The 24,222-nt window shown below is 41.8% G+C and overlaps 1 long non-coding RNA gene across 2 annotated transcripts; it reads left to right on the top strand.

The window, feature by feature from the left end:
* Positions 1-322: 322 nt before the first annotated feature.
* On the top strand, positions 323-24,222 carry LOC310857634. 2 transcript variants are annotated; one of them, XR_014569163.1, is made up of 4 exons: positions 323-396; positions 581-647; positions 2,861-3,192; positions 24,119-24,222. It is a non-coding gene; the product is annotated as an uncharacterized lncRNA (long non-coding RNA). The 2 variants fall into 2 exon arrangements; XR_014569164.1 differs by lacking the exon at positions 24,119-24,222 and having other exon boundaries at positions 2,861-3,194.

Raw genomic sequence — 24,222 nt, 5'->3', positions numbered from 1 at the left:
CCCAGAACTAAACTGAGAGTGTGTCAAAGATGTCCAAAACGAGGCGAGCTTTGGACAGGAGTATAAAGTGTGTGTGTGTGTGTGTGTGTGTGTGTGTGTGTGTGTGTGTGTGTGTGTGTGTGTGTGTGTGTGTGTGTGTGTGTAGCTTTATATTAGTGTAATGAATCCTACACATACAAGTGCAGGTGCAGGAGTAGTGAGGACATTAGAGACTATGGATAATGATGATGATGGTGTGTTGTTCAACTTGTTCCCCAAATGAAAGCAAGGTTTTAACGTAGCGTACCTGTAGCCCCGCCTTCTGAACAGGTGATGTCAGAGTTTCTACCTATATAACACCTGTAGAAAGATCACCATAACACCACTCTCCTGCTCCTCACCATCTCTGGAACTCAGGTACGCAGAACATTTTCCACATTTACCGTCTTTTGCTCATGATAATTGAAGCTACAGTACAATGTCATACACACAGTTTGAGAATGCTGTTACTATAGCACACATATTGCATATTGCACACATCTCTGATCGAGTTTGAGTCTATAGTAACCACATATTGTATCTTGTCTCTGTCTCACAACAGGACGGTTTGGAGGTGTTTGGCTCGATAGCTCTGACTGCAACACTGACATACGTCACCTTTGTAACAGGTATGCAGCTTTGTGAACTGTGCCTCTTATCGTGGTACACATTCATTCAACACTAAATAACACTGAATTCAACATCAAGAGATCCTGGGTCTCGATGTATTATGCGGTATATTGAAAGAAATGTATGCTTCAAAAGGCTTACAATTATTTTGTTGGCCAAAGTTCGAGATGGAAAAGCACATTTCCATCTTGATTATCACAAATACAAAGGCAGTGCATATTCTGAATAATAATAATAATAATAATAATTTAAACCCATTAAACATACACAGTATTGAATTAGAATAAATACCTCTATTTTTACTCAGTCCGACTATAGGCTACAATTCACTTAAGGCAGTTTTTAGATCCATACTTTTTTCTGCCAGGAGAGGAGGAAGGCATACATAAAACATACTGATTGTTTTCGAGAATATCCGTTTCAGTGGAGATGTGTAGTCATGCGAAACGGAGCTTTTGAGAAACGATGATGTCACCGCTTATTAGCCCATATAATTTTTACTATAATTAGGTGAGAAATGCAGCTTGTGCCTGCATGGGAACTACACAGATCCAGCTATCTTAATTGTTCATGTTTCACTGTTGTCACTGTTAACAACTTTAAAACTTATCATATGTTGCATCAACTGCAGCGAGCAAAGGCTCTGCTCTGCTGCATCCAAGTGTTGCGTCCATTCTCATGCATGACATGCAGAGCCGGATTTACCTTGCTGAGGGCCCCCGGGGTGGACCAAATTTGAGAGCCCCCCTTGGGGCGCGCAGCATAGCCGCGCGTCCCGCGATTTGAACGAGCGGCACAGCCGTGAGGCCGAATTTCTTTTTGGGCTATTTTGTTTTCATTTTGGGGTACCCAGGCCCAATGTTCCCTCTAATTGTTTTTTCGGTCTGAGCAAACATTCAAACCTCCTGAGCAGACATCAGCAACTACTGAGCAATCATACGTCACCTTGACACCAACTATCCAAACGTTAGATAATGCGAAGTGAGCGCCCCTCACTTCACACAGGTGTGATTTCTTTCTTTTTTCCAAGTGGATTTTGGTATACGAGTGAATCAATGAATAGTTACATAAGCAAGTTACAAAATGTTTATTTTATGTCAAGGTGGTAGGCTAGCAATTTTATGAATATTCAGTTCAGTGGTTCTCAAACTTTTCAGCCTGTGACTCCCCTAAGTAATCATATTTGAACTGGGGAAATCCCACCCAGACAACCAACAGAATGGTTCCACAGATAAATATTGTGATACAAACTCGTTGTGAACATGTAGATCGGCTATCTTTCTTTATTATTTAATAATCTGTCCAATGTTTGACCAGTCTTTATAGCATGCATGGTTTGCTGATTACTTTTGATGCAGTAATGGTATTTTTCTTTTAGAGCCTTTGAGGTATTATAGTCCTTAAATTGTCACTTTCACTGTTTTCTGGGGTCCTCCCCCCCACCCCCAAATCATGTGCGTGAACGCACGTCGGTGCAAGGCTTAAGACTGTCTCTAGGATGTCAAGATGTCACAAACTATCGAAGCTACCGTGCCAAACCAAATAGTTTTGGTTTGATACGGTAGAACTGGTAGAACTTGATCTCCTCCTGACCTCAAGTAACACTGTCCCCTGAAAAGCAAGCAACCTCTATAATAACAACTGTATGACACACACCCACTCACCTCTGCACCTAAATGGCTCTTTTCTCATGTTATGTAACGTGTGATGGAAGCACTAACTGTAGGCCTACTGATAAGACCCAATTATTGAAACCACTCAGTTCACACGGGTGTATATAAAACGAAACGAAACGAAAATATCCGTTTTGCAAAGGATCCAGAGTAGTGTGGCCTGGGCCTCAATGTAGACAAATTGATCACAATTCACTGTCTATTACTATTAAATTGATGGTCACAATTCACTGTCTATTACTATGAAATTGATGGTCACATTTCACTGTCTATTGCTATTACATCACATACACTGTCTATTACACACCTTGGAGCATTTACACTGACATGATTGTCTTCATGATTGTCTAAGCCGTAAAGTTTTATTAATTAAACTGTAGAGATCGACCTACAGTTTAAAACTTTAAAGGCATAGACAAACCATGGAGACTGTCATCATTATTTTGACAGTCATACAAAAAACTAAGAGCAGACAACAACAGACAAAAGAGCTAGAGTCACATCATCATCATCATCATCTTCATCTGTACTTTTTGCAGCTTGCTGTCCGACACATTGGTACCGACCTACAGCGGGTGACCAGACCAGAGCATCGTGCGACCATGAGCTACCTCAAGAAGGTTGGGAAGAGCATGCCGGTCATGGCTGGAGCGAGAAAGAGGGACGTGGCGGCCACACTGGCGGTGGTGGCTGGTGCTGCCGCCATCGGGGGACCTGAGGCCGGTATGATAGCAGCCCAGGCCGTGGGAATGGGAGGCGGTGCGCGTCCTATAACGTCGGGTGTGAGAAAAATATAAGTAAAAAATAACAGAACGCCCGTAAAAGTGTAGACGGTCCCGTCCACGACGCTTTGGCTCTGACCATTGATCAGGCAGATTTTTCACTTATGTTGTGTGAGTAAAATGAATAATACACATTAGTGAGAGTAAATGAGAAAAGAAGATGACGAGTTAAAATGTATTTTTTTTATTTCGAACCCTGGACCTTCTAGCTGTGCTACCGACTGTGCCACCCAGTTTTAATGTGTTGGTCAATCTATTATACAAATGCTTCAACGTATATTGGAGTGTACCTGAACCTTGGATTGTGAGAAATAAGTCATGAGGGACATTTTCCCAAGTCACAAGTTCAATGTCAGGTCATCTATCATTTAAAATGTATAATATCTAATGCCGCATTGGTGGAAACGGGCTATGTATGCAAATGTAATGTAAAGGTCTGAGGAACGTTACCGAATTAAAGTAAATATACTTGGGAGCCTGAAATGGTTTCCTGAATTTTTTTCATTCTCTATGCAAATGTAATGTACTCATCAATTATGGATAATAATTCAATGCACAATCACCTGCTTTGATAAACTGCCTGCAATTAAAGCATGTTTAAAATGATAATAAATTATTGACTTTGTCACTATTCTTCACATCAAGGTTGAGGTATTACATTTCTCTGATGAATAAATGTCACTCCTCGTGGTCATCTGTAAACTGTAAAGATTGGCTCGAGATATATAAATCGACATCCTCATATAAAAGTATATTTATACTATTAACATACTGTACTTATACTGTTAACATATAACTTCCTGACAACTACAACCACAGATATCTCATTGAAAGCAGAGCCACCATTAAATGAGAATTCCATGCTAGAATGCTTTCTTATCTTTCTTACCTTTCTTTGTAGTTGTTACGTCCCCATCAAAGAGGTCCAGGTGTCATTTTGTGCAAAAACTCCTTATTGGCTATTTTCCCTACCATAAGCCCTCAATGAATTGCATTGCATTGAATGGGTATTGAATGGGGCTATGGGGTGTTATGCTAATTCGCTTATTTCCATCGAAAGAAGTAGTAAAGTGTGCCGCTTGGGATAATATTTACATTATGAAGAGAGGATATATACAAAGAAATTATAATTTTGAGCGATGGAAATAAGTGAATTAGCACAACAACCCATAGCCCCATTCAATTCCCATTCAATTCAATGCAATTCATTTAGGGCTTATGGTAGGGGAAATAGCCAATAAGGAGCTTTTGCACAAAATAACACCTGGACCTCTTTGGTGGGGACGTAACAACTACAAAGAAAGGTAAGAAAGCCTTTTAGTATGGACTTCTCCTTTAATCCTCAATTGTATATTGCGGCATTCCATAGCTATAAGTGGTTAGAGAGGCTCTCCTGATTGGATGGAAACAAATCCAAAAATGCATTTACAGTGAAGTAAAGAGCTAGAGAGACATGCAGGAGACCCCTGTTACTGAACGAACACTTGAATAATATTAACCCTTATTTTAACCCTAACTTTAAAATCATATTTTTTTGGCAATTATTTCTGGCCCACATGACTAAATACTAAACTACTAAATCTACAGATGATTTAGTCGACTAGGCCTTGATGGCGTCATAATGGTCCCTCCGTCCGTAATATTTTAGTCTATCGTCTTTATTTGTTGAAGAATTGTCAGTACATTTAGCCTTGGTTTTACTCATCATAGCTTAGTGTTTGTTTAGTTTAAGAGTGCCGTTGAGGAAGCCCCACCCACCTGAAATTAAGCCACACCCACTTATATGCGGTAGGGCTTAGGGGTTAGGCCGGGGTATAGGGAGTAGGGAGTAGGGGGCAAGATTTTAGTGTGTCACGTGGTGTATTTCGATTGGGCCTTTTGACTTTGAGCTTTCAGGAAGAAACCAAAAATACACACAGGGAAGACATATTTGAATAGTATAACCACACCTGGGGCCCTATTAGAGTAGGTTGTTGCAGGTGACGCCCTAAACACACCCATGACTAATTCAAGGCCGCTTTGCGCACGCCGCGGGTGTCAGAGAACGCATCTTACCGTGCTCATAATTGCAAAATGACATTAACCACGCCTCCATCTCTTAAAATCTGTCATATTATTATGTCATAATCATATGATGTTCAAAATGGCACCCATATATATATATTTCATTTCTGATAGATTCAGCTAAGCTATATTCTGAAAATATCTCCTCGCATGATTCATAAAATATCAGACAGAAAGACGTCGAGACATTGGCGTTCTAAATTAACACCATTAACAGTTGTACAATACACCTAATGAAAAGCTCTGTAGACATTAGTAGTTTTTATTTTCTATTACGTTACTAGCCTGGGGAAAGTGAACCAGCCTTGCATCATCCTCATCCCCCGCCGGCTGTGGTGGAGCTGCGGGGGGGCTTTCCGCATGGCTCTCAAACGCGATTTGCCTAGATTATTCTCGTGAGTTGTGGACTTGTGTAGGCGTATTGATTTTGAGTTGTTTCATCAATGTGGACGTGCAACTGGTACAAGTTGCAACAACCTTTGCAGGGAACTATAGCATAATATGTATTCCACTTTGCGTGCTCAGCCTCAGAGTCATTTCCCTCTCTGTTAACCACACTTTGAAGATCTCTTCGACATCACTCGCTCCGTGGCGGTGAGCGGTCGCTGAATGCACAGAACAGTGGGCGTATCCTCCCCGACCCCACACACTCCTTTAGGTGGGGTGACGTCACCTCAGGCTCTGCTTGCATGCATGCACATTGCACAGACACAGCGGAGCTAAATGACGACTGATGAGAACCGTTTGGGGAACCGTTAATAAAAAAACGATGGAACCGGCTCCGGATCCGCAATGTCGGAACCGGGTCTGAAATGGACCCGGTTCCGAATCCCAACCCTACTCTCTCTTGCACGCACGCACGCACGCACGCACGCACGCACGCACGCACGCACGCACGCACACACACACACACACACACACACACACACACACACCCTCACACACACACACACACACACACACACACACACACACACACACACACACACACACACACACACACAGTTTACCTCCTTTGTGTATTTGTGTATACGTCTCAAAATGTTCTGATGAATTGAAAAGAGTGGACCCTGTTGTAATGTAAACAAGTGTAATGCTTTATGCTGCCGTCCACAGTTAACAGTTTTTGTATTGAGTTGTGCTTGAAATGTACTGTAATTCTCCAAACTGTTAATATTAATGATATGATGACTAAAACCTTGGCTAAATGTACTGACAATTCTTCAACAAATAAAGACAATAGACTAAAATATTACGGACGGAGGGACCATTATCATCACCATCAAGGCCTGCCATCAGGCCTAGTCGACTAAATCAACTGTAGATTTAGTTCACATAAATCGTATGATATTTAGTCATAGTGGGCCAGAAATAATTGCCACGAAAATGATGATTTTAAAGGTAGGGTTAAAATAAGGGTTACTATGATTCAAGTGTTCGTTCAGTAACAGGGGTCTCCACATGTTTCCTTCACTGTAAATAGATTTTCCCATGTGTTTTCATCCAATCAGGAGAGCCTCTCTAACCACTTCCGCAAGAAGTGGTTGTAGTTGTCAGGAAATTATACGTTAACAGTATAAGTACAGTTTACTTTTACAGTTGAGAGAAATGTAATACCTTGATGTGAAGAATAGTGCACAAAGTCAAGCCTTTATTATCATTTTAAACATGCTTTTAATTGCCGGCAGTTTACCAAAGCTGGTGATCAGTGGGGACTAAACGACCGAACCGACTGAGCTTTGCAGGAGGGGGATCGCATGCGGGAAGCGGGGGCGGGGCACGGGCAGGGGCCGAAACCGGGGGGCGCCCGCGGCGCGGGGGCGGAGCCAACTGAATCGGCGCACCGGCGTCCAAGTGAGCAGGCTTGACGCGGTCTACGGCGACCCGCTCGGGCCTGCCTTCCATGTCCACGACAAAGTCCTCAACGCCCGCCTCCAGAACACGGTAGGGTCCGTCGTAGAGGGGCTGCAGCGGAGAGTGATGGCCGTCGTGCCGGAGGAAGACGTGCCTGGACGACGGCGGGTCCTTGTATGAAATAAAATAAAAATGTACATTTTAACTCATCGTCTTCTTTCCTTCATTTTACTCTCACTAATGTGTATTGTTCATTTTACTCACACAGCATGAGTGGAAACATTAATCATCGCATAGGCATGCAAGCGTCATCAAATCTGCCTGATCAATGGTCAGAGCCAAAGCGTCGTGGACGGGACCGTCGACACTTTTACGGGCGTTCTGTTATTTTTTTTTTACTTACACCCGACGTTATAGGACGCACACCGCCTCCCGTTCCCACGGCCTGGGCTGCTATCATACCGGCCTCAGGTCCCCCGATGGCGGCAGCACCGGCCACCACCGCCAGTGTGACCGCCACGTCCCTCTTTCTCCCTCCAGCCATGACCGGCATGCTCTTCCCAACCTTCTTCGGACAGTAAGCTGCAAAAAGTACAGATGAAGATGAAGATGATGATGATGATGAGGATGATGATGATGTGACTCTAGCTCTTTTGTCTGTTGTTGTCTGCTCTTTGTTTTGCTGCTCTAACTGTCATGGTGGGAGGGGGGGTCCAAAATATGACGACAGTCTCCGTGGTTTGTCTATATGCCTTTATGGTTTTAACCCATTCTGACCTGAGATCAGATTCATACGAGGTTTCCACTGGACACACGCTGGTCTGACGAACCCATTCTGACCTGAGATCAGATTCATACGAGGTTTCCACTGGACACACGCTGGTCTGACGAACCCATTCTGACCTGAGATCAGATTCTAAAAATGTCAGTCGTTCTTCGATTTCTTTTCAAAAATAGCAGACCTACAAGCTCGTATCGCGCCACTCGGTGGCGCGATATGAGCTTGTAGATCTGCTATTTTTCAATAGCTAAAGCACGACATGATGACACCGGGCACCAAAATGGGTGCCCGGTCAGAAACTGGTTAAACTGTAGGTCGATCTGCACAGTTTAAAACTTTACGGCTTAGACAATCATGAAGACAATCATGTCAGTGTAAAATGCTCCAAGGTGTGTAATAGACAGTGTATGTGATTTAATAGCAATAGACAGTGAAATGTGACCATCAATGTCATAGTAATAGACAGTGAATTGTGACCATCAATTTGTCTATATTTAGTCAATTTACTGATTGCTGAGCAATGAGGAGACAGAAAAGAGACCTCTCTCATTAAGCAGGATTAATGTAGGAAACACAATTTGGACTCAGTATGTTTTATGTATGCCTTCCTCCTCTCCTGCAGAAGGAAGTATGGACCTAAAGTGAATTGTAGCCTGTAGTCGGACTGAGTCAAAATAGAGGTATTTATTCTAATTCAATACTATGTTTAATGTGTTTAAATTATGAATGTTCAGAATATGCACTGCCTTTGCATTTATGATAATCAAGATGGAAATGTGCTTTTCCATCTCGAATTTTGGCCAACAAAATGATTCTGAGCCTTTAGAAGCATAGCCTATATGTTTATTTCAATATATCCCATAATACACCGACCACCGAGACCCAGGATCTCTTGATGTTGAATTCAGTGTTATTTAGTGTTGAATGAATGTGTACCACGATAAGAGGCACAGTTCACAAAGCTGCATACTGTACCTGTTACAAAGGTGACGTATCTCAGTGTTGCAGTCAGAGCTATCGAGCCAAGCACCTCCAAACCGTCCTGTTGTGTGCACATGCAGATATATATGAACAACACATTTAGTGCACATGGCATTCTAGGAGGCAGACAGACACCAATTAGAGTCTAATTATTAGACCCATCTCACCAATACCAATTCATGTTAAACATCCTGCTAAATAGCTGTTGAGGACATTCATATTGTCACAGGCTGTGCTGAAATCTGTCTGCAACCCCCCCACCCACCCATCATGAGCAAAAGACAGTGAATGTGGAAAATGTTCTGCGTATACCTGAGTTTCAGAGATGGTGAGTGTCCTTCAGCAGGAGAGTGGTGTTATGGTGTTATGGTATATGTTATATGGTTCAGAAGGCGGGGCTACAGGTACGCTATGGATAGTTTGACACAAAAATGTGGAAATTCAAGCCGGGCTGAGAACTGAAGTTCACCCCCGTGGCATGGTTTCAGAGTGATGGAGTGATTTGAGAGTTTTCATTTGGGGAACAGCAGCACCACCATCGACATCATCCATAGTCTCTAACGTTATCATTATCATAATAAGCCACCGTCTGCTACGTTTGATTACCTCATTAACTAGTTACAACTGACATGACCTGCCTGGTCAGACATGTTCAACAACTCTTTTCAACGTGCAGCGGTGAAGAAAGTTGGTCTACTGGATGTACATTTTATTTGTAGGCTATATAACACTTATGACAGAGAGAACTCACAAAGTGCGAAAAATACAACAGAAACAAAAACATAGCATGACACATTCAGATGCTTAAAAACAACAAAAAATCACAGGCATTCCACAAATGCTTGTTTACACGGTGTAATAATAATAATAATAATAATAATAATAATAATAATAAACTTCGTTAAAATGCAGCACAAAGTGCTTTACAGAAGAAAAGCTAAGAGATAATCTTAGAGAAAAAAAATCAAAATCAATAATGGCATAAAATAACATTCAAAAGAAAACATTACATTAACATTAAAACATGAAAGACATTAAAAAAAAACATTAACTAGCAGCAGGGAGATGAAAACTAAAAAGAAAGTGGGTGTCGAGCTGTGTTTTAAAAACGACTACAGGGACTGCCTGTCTAAGGTAAGTTTATTCCAGGTCGTAAGAGCCGGTTCTTAAAAACGTACACAAGGGAAGCATCTTTCAAGACCTGTGGAGGGGCATCCCATACCTTTTTGGTTTTTGACACATTAATGACATATTAATGACATAGTTCAAAGTTGAAAATGAGTGGTATGTATTCCCCTTTAGGCATCCTGCTCACGGATAGTTTGACACAAACATGTGGAAATTCAAGCTGGGCTTGAGAACTTCTTCCACAGGTCTGGAGGGCTGCATGCATCCCTCTGGTGACATCTTTAAATCTTCTTTGTATTGTTGTTTTTAATCAATGAATTTAAATTTTCATGCTTTTTTTAATCCTTTTTTTTTTTTGAGGGGCGCTAGTATGCTTTTTGATGATTGCATCATTATGGAAACCATTTTTTTGTTTAGAGCACTTATCACGTGAATAGTTTGCCAGCCAAGACTATGGACTTTAGGAGGTTATTATTACAATGTTTGTTCAGAGCACTTATGATGTAAATCGTTTGCCAGATTATATGACCTTTGTTGTTCCTGTTCCTGCTGCCTTCATGGTGGTTGTCGCTCTATGGATTCTCGTATACTTGATCAGATGTGTTTGTTTTACTTTGTAACTGATTAACCCATTCTGACCTGAGATCAGATTCATACGAAGGTTTCCGCCGGACACACACTGGTCCGATGAACCCATTCTGACCCGAGATCAGATTCTAAAAATGTCAGTCGTTCTTCGATTTTTCAAAAATAGCAGACCTACAAGCTCGTATCGCGCCACTCGGTGGCGCGATATGAGCTTGTAGATCTGCTATTTTTCAATAGATAAAGCATAACATGATGCTAACACCAAAATGGGTGCCCGTTCAGAATGGGTTAATAATGCAACAACCTGTTTGAGCACAGGTAGAGAGCATATTATGTGTTTGGGGATGTTTAAAGTAATGCTATTTCAAATCTGACATTGGGCGACCTCTGGTTAGAGGCCCTCAGACAAGTAGACAGTTGGATATAGAGCAATTTACTATCTAAACTGAATGATGGATACAATGTATGTAACCTAGATACCATACCCTGATGGGGAATTCAGTTTTATTTTTTATTTTCTTCTTACTATGTTCATTAGTACTTTCAATACTAGTTTACTAATTACTTTTACTGTCTTGTACTGTCTGTCTTTGTTTTATTTGTCTTGTTCTGACCTTGCAGGCGGGGGGGGGGGGATATTTACATGTCGGATACAACAAAATGTACACATATGTTTATTCATTGCTGCATCAAAAATGTATATATTTATATATATGTTATTTCATCAGCTTGACACCCAAGCCAGCTGCCATACAGCATTTAACTGCTAACAACACAACAACTGCTACACAGATAAGCATCATTCTCATCCGCCAGTGGCTTTTCAAGACCAATGGGCCCACCATTGTAAGCCCATGACAATTTGACCAATATCGATCGCCATAATAACGAAAAAGAACACATTTGAAAAGCATTTAATAATACTGCTGTGCATTAAATGCATTCAAAGTAATTGAGGTAACTATATACCTACAGTATAGAGAGTAGACTATACTAAAACGTGAAGTTAAAAAATAAATGCAAGAAATCAATTATCAAAGCTTACTCACTTCACAGCAGCAAATTAAGTATCACAAGCTGTAGCCTGTTTAACTGGTGATGGCCCCAGATTGACAGCTGTCTGTCTGCCTGCCCTTAAAAGTAGCCTATTGCTGTCATTAAGTGGGTTTATTATGCCTTGGACCAAGACAGTCATAATGTATTTGATTTTGATAATATGATATAAAAAGTCAAAATCGATTGAATACATCTATGATCCCAGGCTAGGGGTTTATGATGGCATTGCATCATATTTATAAACTGTACATTCCTGCTGCAGCTAATCAAAGAATTGCCGTGGTACAGAACGTGGAAAACGCTGGTCTTCAAGAAGGCATTGTTTTCCCACTGGCCCCACGTGGATGATGACTTACATGAAAACAATGTTTTTAAAAACAACCACTTGTCTCACACTAGCTCACTTGAAAGAGAAGTGAAAAAATGAGCAACTCTCATCTAAAGGGTGCTGCATGCCGCCACCTACTGTTACACCAAGGTATCTGCTCTCATCTAAAGGGTGCTGCATGCCGCCACCTACTGTTACACCAAGGTATCTGCTCTCATCTAAAGGGTGCTGCATGCCGCCACCTACTGTTACACCAAGGTATCTGCTCTCATCTAAAGGGTGCTGCATGCGTGAAGAACTTTGGATTGGTGTTGACAAAGTACTTGGCTGCAGCTCCTCGGTTGGAGGTTATTTGCATCCTGCATGCCGTTACTGGACAGATAATGTCCTACTACATCAGTGGTTCCCAAAGTGGGGTCTGGGGACCCCCAGGGGTACCTGAGGGAGTTCCAGAGGGGACCCAGCTAAATGATAATCTGTAACCAAATGGACCCATTTGGTTCCATTTGTACACTCTCTCTGAGTTACAGACCGTGGACCATAGCGGGTCCATTTGGTTCCATTTGGGTGGGCCATGCCCACCCAAATGTGCTGACATCATCAATTTGTGATGACGGCATTGGCCGTTTTTAGCCCAATGAGTGTTTTTTTGCAAAACGAATGCCTGGATTGGATTCAGCATCATGAAAACCCCCTAGTTTGACACGTCACATGCTACATAAAGCATGATGACATTTTGAATAATGTTGCCTTCTATAGGTTGTAATTGGTATGGTCACATATTAAGACAATTAGGAAAATTGCCCAACATAATGAAAGTTAGCATCCGGCAGTTTCTACATGCTGGGGACCCATACTCAACATTTATAACAACAGTTTATACATGCTGGGGACCCATACTCAACATTTATAACATCAGTTTCTACATGCTGGGGACCCATACTCAACATTTATAACATCAGTTTCTACATGCTGGGGACCCATACTCAACATTTATAACATCAGTTTCTACATGCTGGGGACCCATACTCAACATTTATAACATCAGTTTCTACATGCTGGGGACCCATACTCAACATTTATAACATCAGTTTCTACATGCTGGGGACCCATACTCAACATTTATAACATCAGTTTCTACATGCTGGGGACCCATACTCAACATTTCTAACATCAGTTTCTACATGCTGGGGACCCATACTCAACATTTATAACATCAGTTTCTACATTCTGGGGACCCATACTCAACATTTATAACATAAAACTTTGGTGTACTCAACATGTACCGGGCTCAAAATGGGGCTCTATGGACTGGCTACTATTGACTACAGTAGAGAGCTGGGTGAAAACAGAATGGCCCTCCCTTGCCTTCGGCCTGGCGGAGGCAACGTTTTGTGATCCCCCTCAGGCAGGGCCGGCCCTCCCATCAGGCAGAACAGGCAGTTGCCTAGGGCATCATGAGGGGAGGGGGGGGGATATCCACCAAGCAAAAATACAACAACAGTGCTTTAGAACACAAGGGGGACATGGTCATTTTTCAAGGGGGCACCTAATTGCTCAGGGCCGGCATGTAGCATGTAGCCAAGAGCTTTATTTCTGAACAGAAACAAAACATTGAGGGAAAAACAAGCCTATACTACTAGTAATCAAATACATATTATTCAACAACTGCGTTAGGCATTTATAATATAAATAGAGGCTTTATAATCTGTGCAGCTGGCAGCAAATGTATATGCAGTACATGGAACTAATTAACCCATTCTGACCGGGCACCCATTTTGGTGTCGGCATCATGTTATGCTTTAGCTATTGAAAAATAGCAGATCTACAAGCTCATATCGCGCCACCGAGTGGCGCGATACGAGCTTGTAGGTCTGCTATTTTTGAAAAATCGAAGAGCGACTGACATTTTTAGAATCTGATCTCAGGTCAGAATGGGTTCATCAGACCAGTGTGTGTCCAGTGGAAACCTCGTATGAATCTGATCTCAGGTCAGAATGGGTTAAGGGAGGGGGTGACGGACGGCGCCCGCCATCCGTCACCCATGTCACCGCGGCCCAGCACCGTGCACTCCGTCTTCAGACAGGCACAGGCGTCGATGTGGGTGTAGGCGTACTTCATGTCCTCGCGGCCGCCCGGGCAGGAGAGCTGAATGCTGCGCTGGGACGTGGAGACCTCCTGGCAACAGGAGCACGAACGCTCCAAGGACTGGAGCTCCAGGGAGTAGCTATATATACGAGAGGGGAGAGAGAGAGTCACAGGGCAGGCTTAGGTCAGCGCAGTGGTGGGGGGAAAAAAGGACTCGTTAACCCGTTTTGACGATTCTACGAATGCTTTCTACTGTAAGTCCTGACCGTTTTCTGAAAAACCTCATGTTTCTACAGTATGTCAGTGGGTGCTCAAACATTTTCATGTCACGGAGGCCCAGAATCATCTGTATTTGGCCGCCGACCCCCATCTGAAAATATGTTGTTCCAGGGACCCCCCCCCCCCTTCACTCTGAAAGAATGTATATTGTTCAAAAGATTTACGACACATTTTCACGATTTTTCAAAAACAGCAGACCTACAAGCTCGTAGCACGGCACTCAGTGCCACGCTACGAGCTTGTAGATCAGTACAACATGATGCTTAAAACACCAAATGACCTGGAACGCATCTGTGTCACTTTATTTTATTGTGAAAATGTGTGCAAATCTTTGAATATATATTATTCTTTCATGTTTTAACTCAAATCTTTACTTATTCTGGGAGGTCCCTGGAATAAAGTGGTCGACGGGGCCAAATAATACATATAATTCTAGGGGTCCTTGACATGAAAAAGTTTGAGCACCACTGATATAGAAACATGTGTTTTCTATAGGATTACATTACACTGTCGGTAACAAAGATCTGTCATAAAATCAACATTCTTACGGTTGATTTGTCATGCTTGCGACACAGCTGATTTGTATACATTTGTATGTGGGGAAAAAAAGACTTTCGCACTCCTATAAATCAGGCGTATATGCACAGGTGCGTATAGGCCAGTGGACATCAATGAAAGGAATAGAACACACTATGTGTATTTGCTCGGTAGATGAGTATTATTCTTTTTAATCTCATACTATTTGTATAAAATATACTTTTTCATCACCTAAACGTCCATAATATGCAGTACAGTACGGATGAATACTCACTAGGCATAGTTGCTGCAGGCGCCGCCACAGGACGTGATGTTCACCATCTCTTTGGAGCGACAGCCCATGTTCTCCAGGTAGACCTCGGTGCTGGTGATGTTGCACGGATGATCACGTGGGAGACCTGCACCGCAAGCAGAGGCAGAGACAAGCGTTATCGCCTTTATACGTACCTGCACCGCAAGCAGAGGCAGAGACAAGCGTTATCGCCTTTATACGTACCTGCACCGCAAGCAGAGGCAGAGACAAGCGTTATCGCCTTTATACGTACCTGCACCGCAAGCAGAGGCAGAGACAAGCGTTATCGCCTTTATACGTACCTGAGACCTGCACCGCAAGCAGAGGCAGAGACAAGCGTTATCGCCTTTATACGTACCTGAGACCTGCACCGCAAGCAGAGGCAGAGACAAGCGTTATCGCCTTTATACGTACCTGAGACCTGCACCGCAAGCAGAGGCAGAGACAAGCGTTATCGCCTTTATACGTACCTGCACCGAGCACGCAGTGGACAGCAGCTTTTAAATAACGTCTTATTAAATGCTGGGTCTGTCTGTCTGTCCGTCTGTCCGTCTTTCCGTCTATGGAGCGTCGCAGTCACCCCGGAAAATAAAAAGTATTTATTCAAAGACGTTTACGCCGCCGACAAAGCCAACTCTCGTCGTGACAAATCATGACAATATACACAATGTTTTGGGCCGAACAAAAAATAATTAGAAAGAAGAAAAAAAAAAACTTTTTTTGTTGTTTTTCTTCATTGACTGCGACCGCTCTATATGAGATTGTGGTTTTTCCTAGAGGATGGGTGTTGGTGTACCTAGCGTCAATTATTTTGTGATTCAGGCACATTGCTAGGTGGATTACTGGTAGCAATACGTGTCAAGATGTGGGTCAGGAAAGGTCAGGAGAATACTAACTCTGCAGAGGAGTTTGATCCATTTAGGCCTGACGTCAAAATAAAAAAAAAAGTTCGCTCTGAAAGAATATATATTCAAAGATTTATGCCGCATCTTTACGATTTTTCAAAAATAGCAGACCTAGATCTGCTATTTTTCAATAGCTAAAGTATAACATAATGCTTAGTTAAAACACCAATAAGGGGTTCCCGCCCAGAATGGGTTAACCCATTCTGAACGGGCACCCATTTTGGTGTCAGCATCATGTTATGCTTTAGCTATTGAAAAATAGCAGATCTACAAGCTCACGTGTCACGGGCACTTGTTGATATGGCTGTTTAGCGTCTGTTTAGTTTTTTAATCTAATTTCCATCTGATATGAAATGAAACAGACAGACAGACAGACAGACAGACAGACAGACAGAAGTGCATGTGCGGATATGCACGCACGCCCACATAATCTTTTTTTATAATCTTGCACTTTATAAATACACAAACAACACATGCATTATCACCATCTCCCTCTGGTGATAAAATAAAGTCACGCCTTATAGACTCATACGCAGTTCTAGCAGCTTGCCATGCAGTTTTGAAAAAACAAAAACATGCAGGATGGGGTGAATGCAGAGGGAACATGCAGGATGGGGTGAATGCAGAGGAAACATGCAGGATGGGGTGAATGCAGAGGAAACATGCAGGATGGGGTGAATGCAGAGGAAACATGCAGGATGGGGTGAATGCAGAGGGAACATGCAGGATGGGGTGAATGCAGAGGGAACATGCAGGATGGGGTGAATGCAGAGGGAACATGCAGGATGGGGTGAATGCAGAGGGAACATGCAGGATGGGGTGAATGCAGAGGGAACATGCAGGATGGGGTGAATGCAGAGGGAACATGCAGGATGGGGTGAATGCAGAGGGAACATGCAGGATGGGGTGAATGCAGAGGGAACATGCAGGATGGGGTGAATGCAGAGGGAACATGCAGGATGGGGTGAATGCAGAGGAAACATGCAGGATGGGGTGAAGGCAGAGGGAACATGCAGGATGGGGTGAATGCAGAGGGAACATGCAGGATGGGGTGAATGCAGAGGGAACATGCGCCCTCTACAGACATCCTGTGTTTTAAGAGCAGGAACAATTCAAACTGATTTAAAACAAGCCTGTATTTACATAGTTTGTACACATGCACGCACGTATGTACAGTATGCACACACACACACACACACACACACACACACACACACACACACACGCACACGCACACGCACACACACACACACACACACACACACACACACACACACACACACACACACACACACAGTGTAACTTTGTGTGGCTTTTAAAAATCACACCCATAATCAGTATCCATAGTCGACTGTTTATAGTTGTAGTGCAAACATGGATACATATCATTTTGAATCAACCTGTCTATCTAAATCCAAATGTTAAAAGAAATCTGACTTGCTGTATAACAGAATATTTATGAAATCTGGGTTAAACCAAGTCAATAATTATGTATATAAACTTTATTACAGGCTCATGGCCCACGGGGTAAAAACAATACATCACATATAAAAAAGAGAATAGGCCTACAATACAGTACCTTTACCCATCCCCATAATCTAAGAGAGGCACTCATGCCAGTGTCCTCTAATCATAGATGTATACCTGACAGACCTATACGGCCAGGGTCTGTCATTATTTCGTCGAATGGATTAATTATCCATTCGACGAGAGATCCAGTCTGCACATACATTTGTAGGTCAGGTTCCTCAACAGAGCCATGAAGGTGGTGAGACCCAGTGTACAAAAGAGCTCGCTGGCTCTAGTGCTCCTGGGTTTCTTTAACCCTTTTAGACCTGAGCTTGACTCTACAAAATGTCTTCTAAATCATGACAGTTATCAGAAAAACCTATGTTTCTATGTCAGTGGTTCTCAAACCACTTCATGTCTCAAGGACCCCCTGCAGAATTATCTGTATTTGGCTGCCGACCCCAATTGTAATTATTTGTTTGGTCCAAAATATTGCGTTTGTTGTCATGATTTGTCACAACTCGAGTTGACAACTCGTATGACGCTTAAAAGGTCTTTAAAAAAATGTCTATGGGGAAAAATGCATTGGGAATTATTTCCTGGGCCTGGCGTCGTCATGAAAGGGGGCGGGACAGCGAATAGACGAATTCAGAAACGGGTCTCATGGTCGCAGTTTACGTATTTCCTGTATGCGGAGCTGACATAGCTGCGGGGTAAACTCTCACCTCTTCTACTACAGTGAATGGAAAGTCTTACCCAATACCCAATCTTTCTGTTTTATGAACACAAGTCTGCTGTACTTTATACCTCATACTAAGCATTTAAAGTATGAGGTATGAAGTACAGCAGCAAGAAAAATATTTCCAAAGATTAGTGATATCATTATTAAGCAGATTGTCAGCCATAGAGTGAGCACTCAGGGCCTGCTCTTGTTTGCTAATAATATTAGCAAACAAAAGAAAACTAACGGCAAGTACAAATATGCATTACGATATATTATACAGTAATGCATATTTGTACTTGCCGTTAGTTGCCGCTAGGTTCCTGTCTGGGCGTGCCAGCTATTATCCTTTTGATGCACTTATTGCAAGGTTTGCATCATGCCCTATTCATTCATTCATTAATTCCTCATAAATCCCTGGCTTTGTATGAGAAGAAGAATTCAGTTGTTTCCAAGTTCAACCCGTTGTCCTTGCTCCTTGGAGCCCCCCTTCTTAGAAAGAAAGAAAGAAAGAAAGAAAGAAAGAAAGAAAGAGTGTTGTACCTTAATCTAGTAGCAGATACCTTGGTGTAACAGTAGGTGGCGGCATGCAGCACCCTTTAGAGGGGGGTTGCTCATTTTTTCACTTCTCTTTCAAGTGAGCTAGTGTGAGACAAGTGGTTGTTTTTAAAAACATTGTTTTCATGTAAGTCATCATCCACATGGGGCCAGTGGGAAAACAATGCCTTCTTGAAGACCAGCGTTTTCCACGTTCTGTACCACGGCAATTCTTTGATTAGCTGCAGCAGGAATGTACAGTTTATAAATATGATGCAATGACATCATAAACAACTAGCCTGGGATCATAGATGTATTCAATCGATTTTGACTTTTTATATCATATTATCAAAATCAAATACATTATGACTGTCTTGATCCAAGGCATAATAAACCCACTTAATGACAGCAATAGGCTACTTTTAAGGGCAGGCAGACAGACAGCTGTCAATCTGGGGCCATCACCAGTTAATCAGGTTACAGCTTGTGATACTTAATTTGCTGCTGTGAAGTGAGTAAGCTTTGATTTCGTGCATTTATTTTTTAACTTCACGTTTTAGTATAGTCTATAGGTATAGTTACCTAAATTATTTTGAATGCATTTAACACTTAACCCGCTAGCATTTTTCCAGACTACCGGAAGTAGTATTATCCTAGTAAGTTGAACAGGTCTAGTTCAACTGTTGTTTACAAAATGGATCTATACCGGGGCACTGGAGGGCTCCTCATCGCCGGCTCTGTGCCGTCAAAGAAACGTTGTTTTGACCAAAATGCCATCTGGGACAAGGAATAGGAGATACAGGCGATTGAAAAAAACCGGATAGAATGGATTCTTAAGGTGCCGATGATCTAAGATGTGTGACGGAGTCTTGTGACAGCAACAGCTAGCTACCCGATTCTGTAAGTAATGGCTTATATTGTCATTAATCAACGGCAATGGCGGTAAGCGTAGTATCAAAATATAGGCTTCAATTGACCTAGGCGCTGAAAGAATTTATGCACAGCACTATTATTAAATGTTTTTCAAATTAAAAAATGTTATCCCCAAAGTTATTATGGGGATCGATATTGGTCAAATGGTCCTGGGCTTAAAATGGTGGGCCCATTGGTCTTGAAAAGCCACTGGCGGATGAGAATGATGCTTATCTGTGTAGCAGTTGTGTGTTGTTAGCCGGGCTTATAGGCTCAAACCTCAAAGATATAAAACGCTGTATGGCAGCTGGCTTTGGTGTCAAGCTGATGAAATATTCTTTTTTGATGCAGCAATGAATAAACATATGTGTACATTTTGTTGTATCCGACATGTAAATATCCCCCCCCCCCCCCATCAAGGTCAGAACAAGACAAATAAAACAAAGACAGACAGTACAAGACAGTAAAAGTAATTGTAAACTAGTATTGAAAGTACTAATGAACATAGTAAGAAGATTTTTTTTTTAAAGGGTCAAACTGAATTCCCCATCAGGGTATGGTATCTAGGTTACATACATTGTATCCATCATTCAGTTAAATAGTAAATTGCTCTATATCCAACTGTCTACTTACTGAGGGCCAGAGGTCGCCCAATGTCAGGTTTGAAATAGAATTACTTTAAACATCCCCAAACACATAATATGCTCTCTACCTGTGCTCAAACAGGTTGTTGCATTATTAATCAGTTACAAAGTAAAACAAACACATCTGATCAAGTATACGAGAATCCATAGAGCGACAACCACCATGAAGGCAGCAGGAACAGGAACAACAGGATAGGTCATATCATCTGGCAAACGATTTACATCATAAGTGCTCTGAACAAACATTGTAATAATAACCTCCTAAAGTCCATAGTCTTGGCTGGCAAACTATTCACGTGATAAGTGCTCTAAACAAAAAAATGGTTTCCATAATGATGCAATCATCAAAAAGCATACTAGCGTCCCTCAAAAAAAAAAAAGGATTAAAAAAAGCATGAAAATTTAAATTCATTGATTAAACAATACAAAGAAGATTTAAAGATGTCACCAGAGGGATGCATGCAGCCCTCCAGACTTGTGGAAAAAGTTCTCAAGCCCAGCTTGAATTTCCACATGTTTGTGTCAAACTATCCGTGAGCAGGATGCCTAAAGGGGAATACATACCACTCATTTTCAACTTTGAACTATGTCATTAATATGTCATTAATGTGTCAAAAACCAAAACTATTATAACCTTGATACATACCACTCATTTCCAACATTGAACTATGTCATTAATATGTCATTAATGTGTCAAAAACCAAAAAGGTATGGGATGCCCCTCCACAGGTCTTGAAAGATGCTTCCCTTGCGTACGTTTTTAAGAACCGGCTCTTACGACCTGGAATAAACTTACCTTAGACAGGCAGTCCCTGTAGTCGTTTTTAAAACACAGCTCGACACCCACTTTCTTTTTTGTTTTCATCTCCCTGCTGCTAGTTAATGTTTTTTTTTAATGTCTTTCATGTTTTAATGTTAATGTAATGTTTTCTTTTGAATGTTATTTTATGCCATTATTATTTTAATGCTGGATCATCTCTTAGCTTTTCTTCTGTAAAGCACTTTGTGCTGCATTTTAATGAAGTTTATTATTATTATTATTATTATTATTACACCGTGTAAACAAGCATTTGTGGAATGCCTGTGATTTTTTGTTGTTTTTAAGCATCTGAATGTGTCATGCTATGTTTTTGTTTCTGTTGTATTTTTCGCACTTTCACAGTTCTCTCTGTCATAAGTGTTATATAGCCTACAAATAAAATGTACATCCAGTAGGCCAACTTTCTTCACCGCTGCACGTTGAAAAGAGTTGTTGAACATGTCTGACCAGGCAGGTCATGTCAGTTGTAACTAGTTAATGAGGTAATCAAACGTAGCAGACGGTGGCTTATTATGATAATGATAACATTAGAGACTATGGATGATGTCGATGGTGGTGCTGCTGTTCCCCAAATGAAAACTCTCAAATAACTCCATCACTCTGAAACCCTTGATCCTTCCATCCCACGGGGGTGAACTTCAGTTCTCAGCCCAGCTTGAATTTCCACATTTTTGTGTCAAACTCTCCGTGACCACACATTTTCAACAGGTATCCACAGGTCTTGAAAGCTGCTGTACGTTTTTAAGAACCTTAGCGTACCTGTAGCACCGCCTTCTGAACCATATAACATATACCATAACACTATAACACCACTCTCCTGCTGAAGGACACTCACCATCTCTGAAACTCAGGTATATGCAGAACATTTTCCACATTCACTGTCTTTTGCTCATGATGGGTGGGTGGGGGAATTAAAAAACTTCAGTGCACTGTGCCTACACATGTTGCGACTGCAGGTCGCAACATGGGTAGGCACAATGCAAGGAATAAATGCATTTGCCATGTATCCGAAGGAAGTCTGATCCAATCATTTTTAGATTTCTCCAGTTTAATCCTGAGTTTAAGTTTTTGTTGTGTTCAAGATCTGATTTTAGGCATGTTTAAGCCTCCAGGAAAATCTGTGTTGAGGTTCTTAATCCACTGTTTTTCATTAAAACGTCTTTGTCCTACTGTCCAGTTGGGATTGTGTTGAAGTCCAGCGCATTTTAGAGCTTCAATGCCGTGAGCCATAAAATGTTGCACAAACCTTGTGGTTGTCTTTTTTCCATTGTTAATATTGTATCTGTGTTGTCCCAGCCTTGTACCTATTGTTTTACCCGTTTCTCTGACATATTGTAAACCACATTTTTCACATGTGATTAAGTAAATGCAGTTGCTGGTTCTGGTTGTTATTTGTTGTTTAATCTCTAACACGCGTTTTGTAGTTCTATTTTTGACTAATTGTTTGGGTTTGAAGTATTCTGGTCCCTGGCGTGCTGGTGTGTTGATTTCTTTTAGCTTGCTGTGTACTAGATAATCTTTAAGGTTTTTGTTTTTTCTGTAGGCCGATATAATTTTATAATCTTTTAGAAGATCATCCGTTCGGTTCTCAAAATTCCTTTTTATTCTGTTGTTGGCTAGTGTGCTCTGTGTTGAATAACTGGTTATCAGGGCCAATTTGGGACCTGGATCCTGCACTTATTTCTAAGAAGGTACTTTGAGCTTCACTAGACTAGACTCTAATTGGTGTCTGTCTGCCTCCTAGAATGCCATGTGCACTAAATGTGTTGTTCATATCTGCATATTGCACACATCTCTGATCGAGTGTGAGTCTATAGTAACCACATATTGTATCTTGTCTCTGTCTCACAACAGGACGGTTTGGAGGTGTTTGGCTCGATAGCTCTGACTGCAACACTGAGATACGTCACCTTTGTAACAGGTACAGTATGCAGCTTTGTGAACTGTGCCTCTTATCGTGGTATACATTCATTCAACACTATGAATAATATTGAATTCAACATCAAGAGATCCTGGGTCTCGGTGGTCGGTGTATTATGGGATATATTGAAATAAACATAATATGCTTCTAAAGGCTTAGAATCATTTTGTTGGCCAAAATTCGAGATGGAAAAGCACATTTCCATCTTGATACTTCCTTCTGCCAGGAGAGGAGGAAGGCATACACAAAACATACTGATTGAAGCTTTAAGTCCAAATTGTGTTTCCTACATTAATCCTGCTTAATGAGAGAGGTCTCTTTTCTGTCTCCTCATTGCTCAGCAATCAGTAAATTTACTAAATATAGACAAATTGATGGTCACAATTCACTGTCTATTACTATGACATTGATGGTCACATTTCATTGTCTATTGCTATTAAATCACATACACTGTCTATTACACACCTTGGAGCATTTACACTGACATGATTGTCTTCATGATTGTCTAAGCCGTTTAAGTTTTAAACTGTACAGATCGACCTACAGTTTAAAACCTTAAAGGCATAGACAAACCATGGAGACTATGTCATCATATTTTGGACCCCCCCTCCCACCATGACAGTTAGAGCAGTCATACAAAAAACAAAGAGCAGACAACAACAGACAAAAGAGCTAGAGTCACATCATCATCATCCTCATCATCCTCATCACCATCATCATCATCATCATCTTCATCTTCATCTGTACTTTTTGCAGCTTGCTGTCCGGCACTTTGGTACCGAGCATGACCAGACCAGATTATAGTGCGACCATGAGCTACCTCAAGAAGGTTGGGAAGAGCATGCCGGTCATGGCTGGAGGGAGAAAGAGGGACGTGGCGGCCACACTGGCGGTGGTGGCCTTTGCTACCCTCATCGGGGGACCCGTGGCCGGTATGATAGCAGCCCAGGCCGTGGGAACGGGAGGCGGTGTGCGTCCTATAACGTCGGGTGTAAGTAAAAATATAACAGAACGCCCGTAAAAGTGTCGACGGTCCCGTCCACGACGCTTTGGCTCTGACCATTGATCAGGCAGATTTGATGACGCTTGCATGCCTATACGATGATTAATGTTTCCACTCATGCTGTGAGAGTAAAATGAACAATACACATTAGTGAGAGTAAATGAGGAGAGA

This window comes from Protomyctophum parallelum (assembly GCF_964188405.1).
Source record: "Protomyctophum parallelum genome assembly, chromosome: 4".
NCBI classification, from domain to species: domain Eukaryota; kingdom Metazoa; phylum Chordata; class Actinopteri; order Myctophiformes; family Myctophidae; genus Protomyctophum; species Protomyctophum parallelum.
The sequence above is the reverse complement of the archived record's forward strand: the minus strand, read 5'-3'. Positions and strand labels throughout refer to the sequence as shown.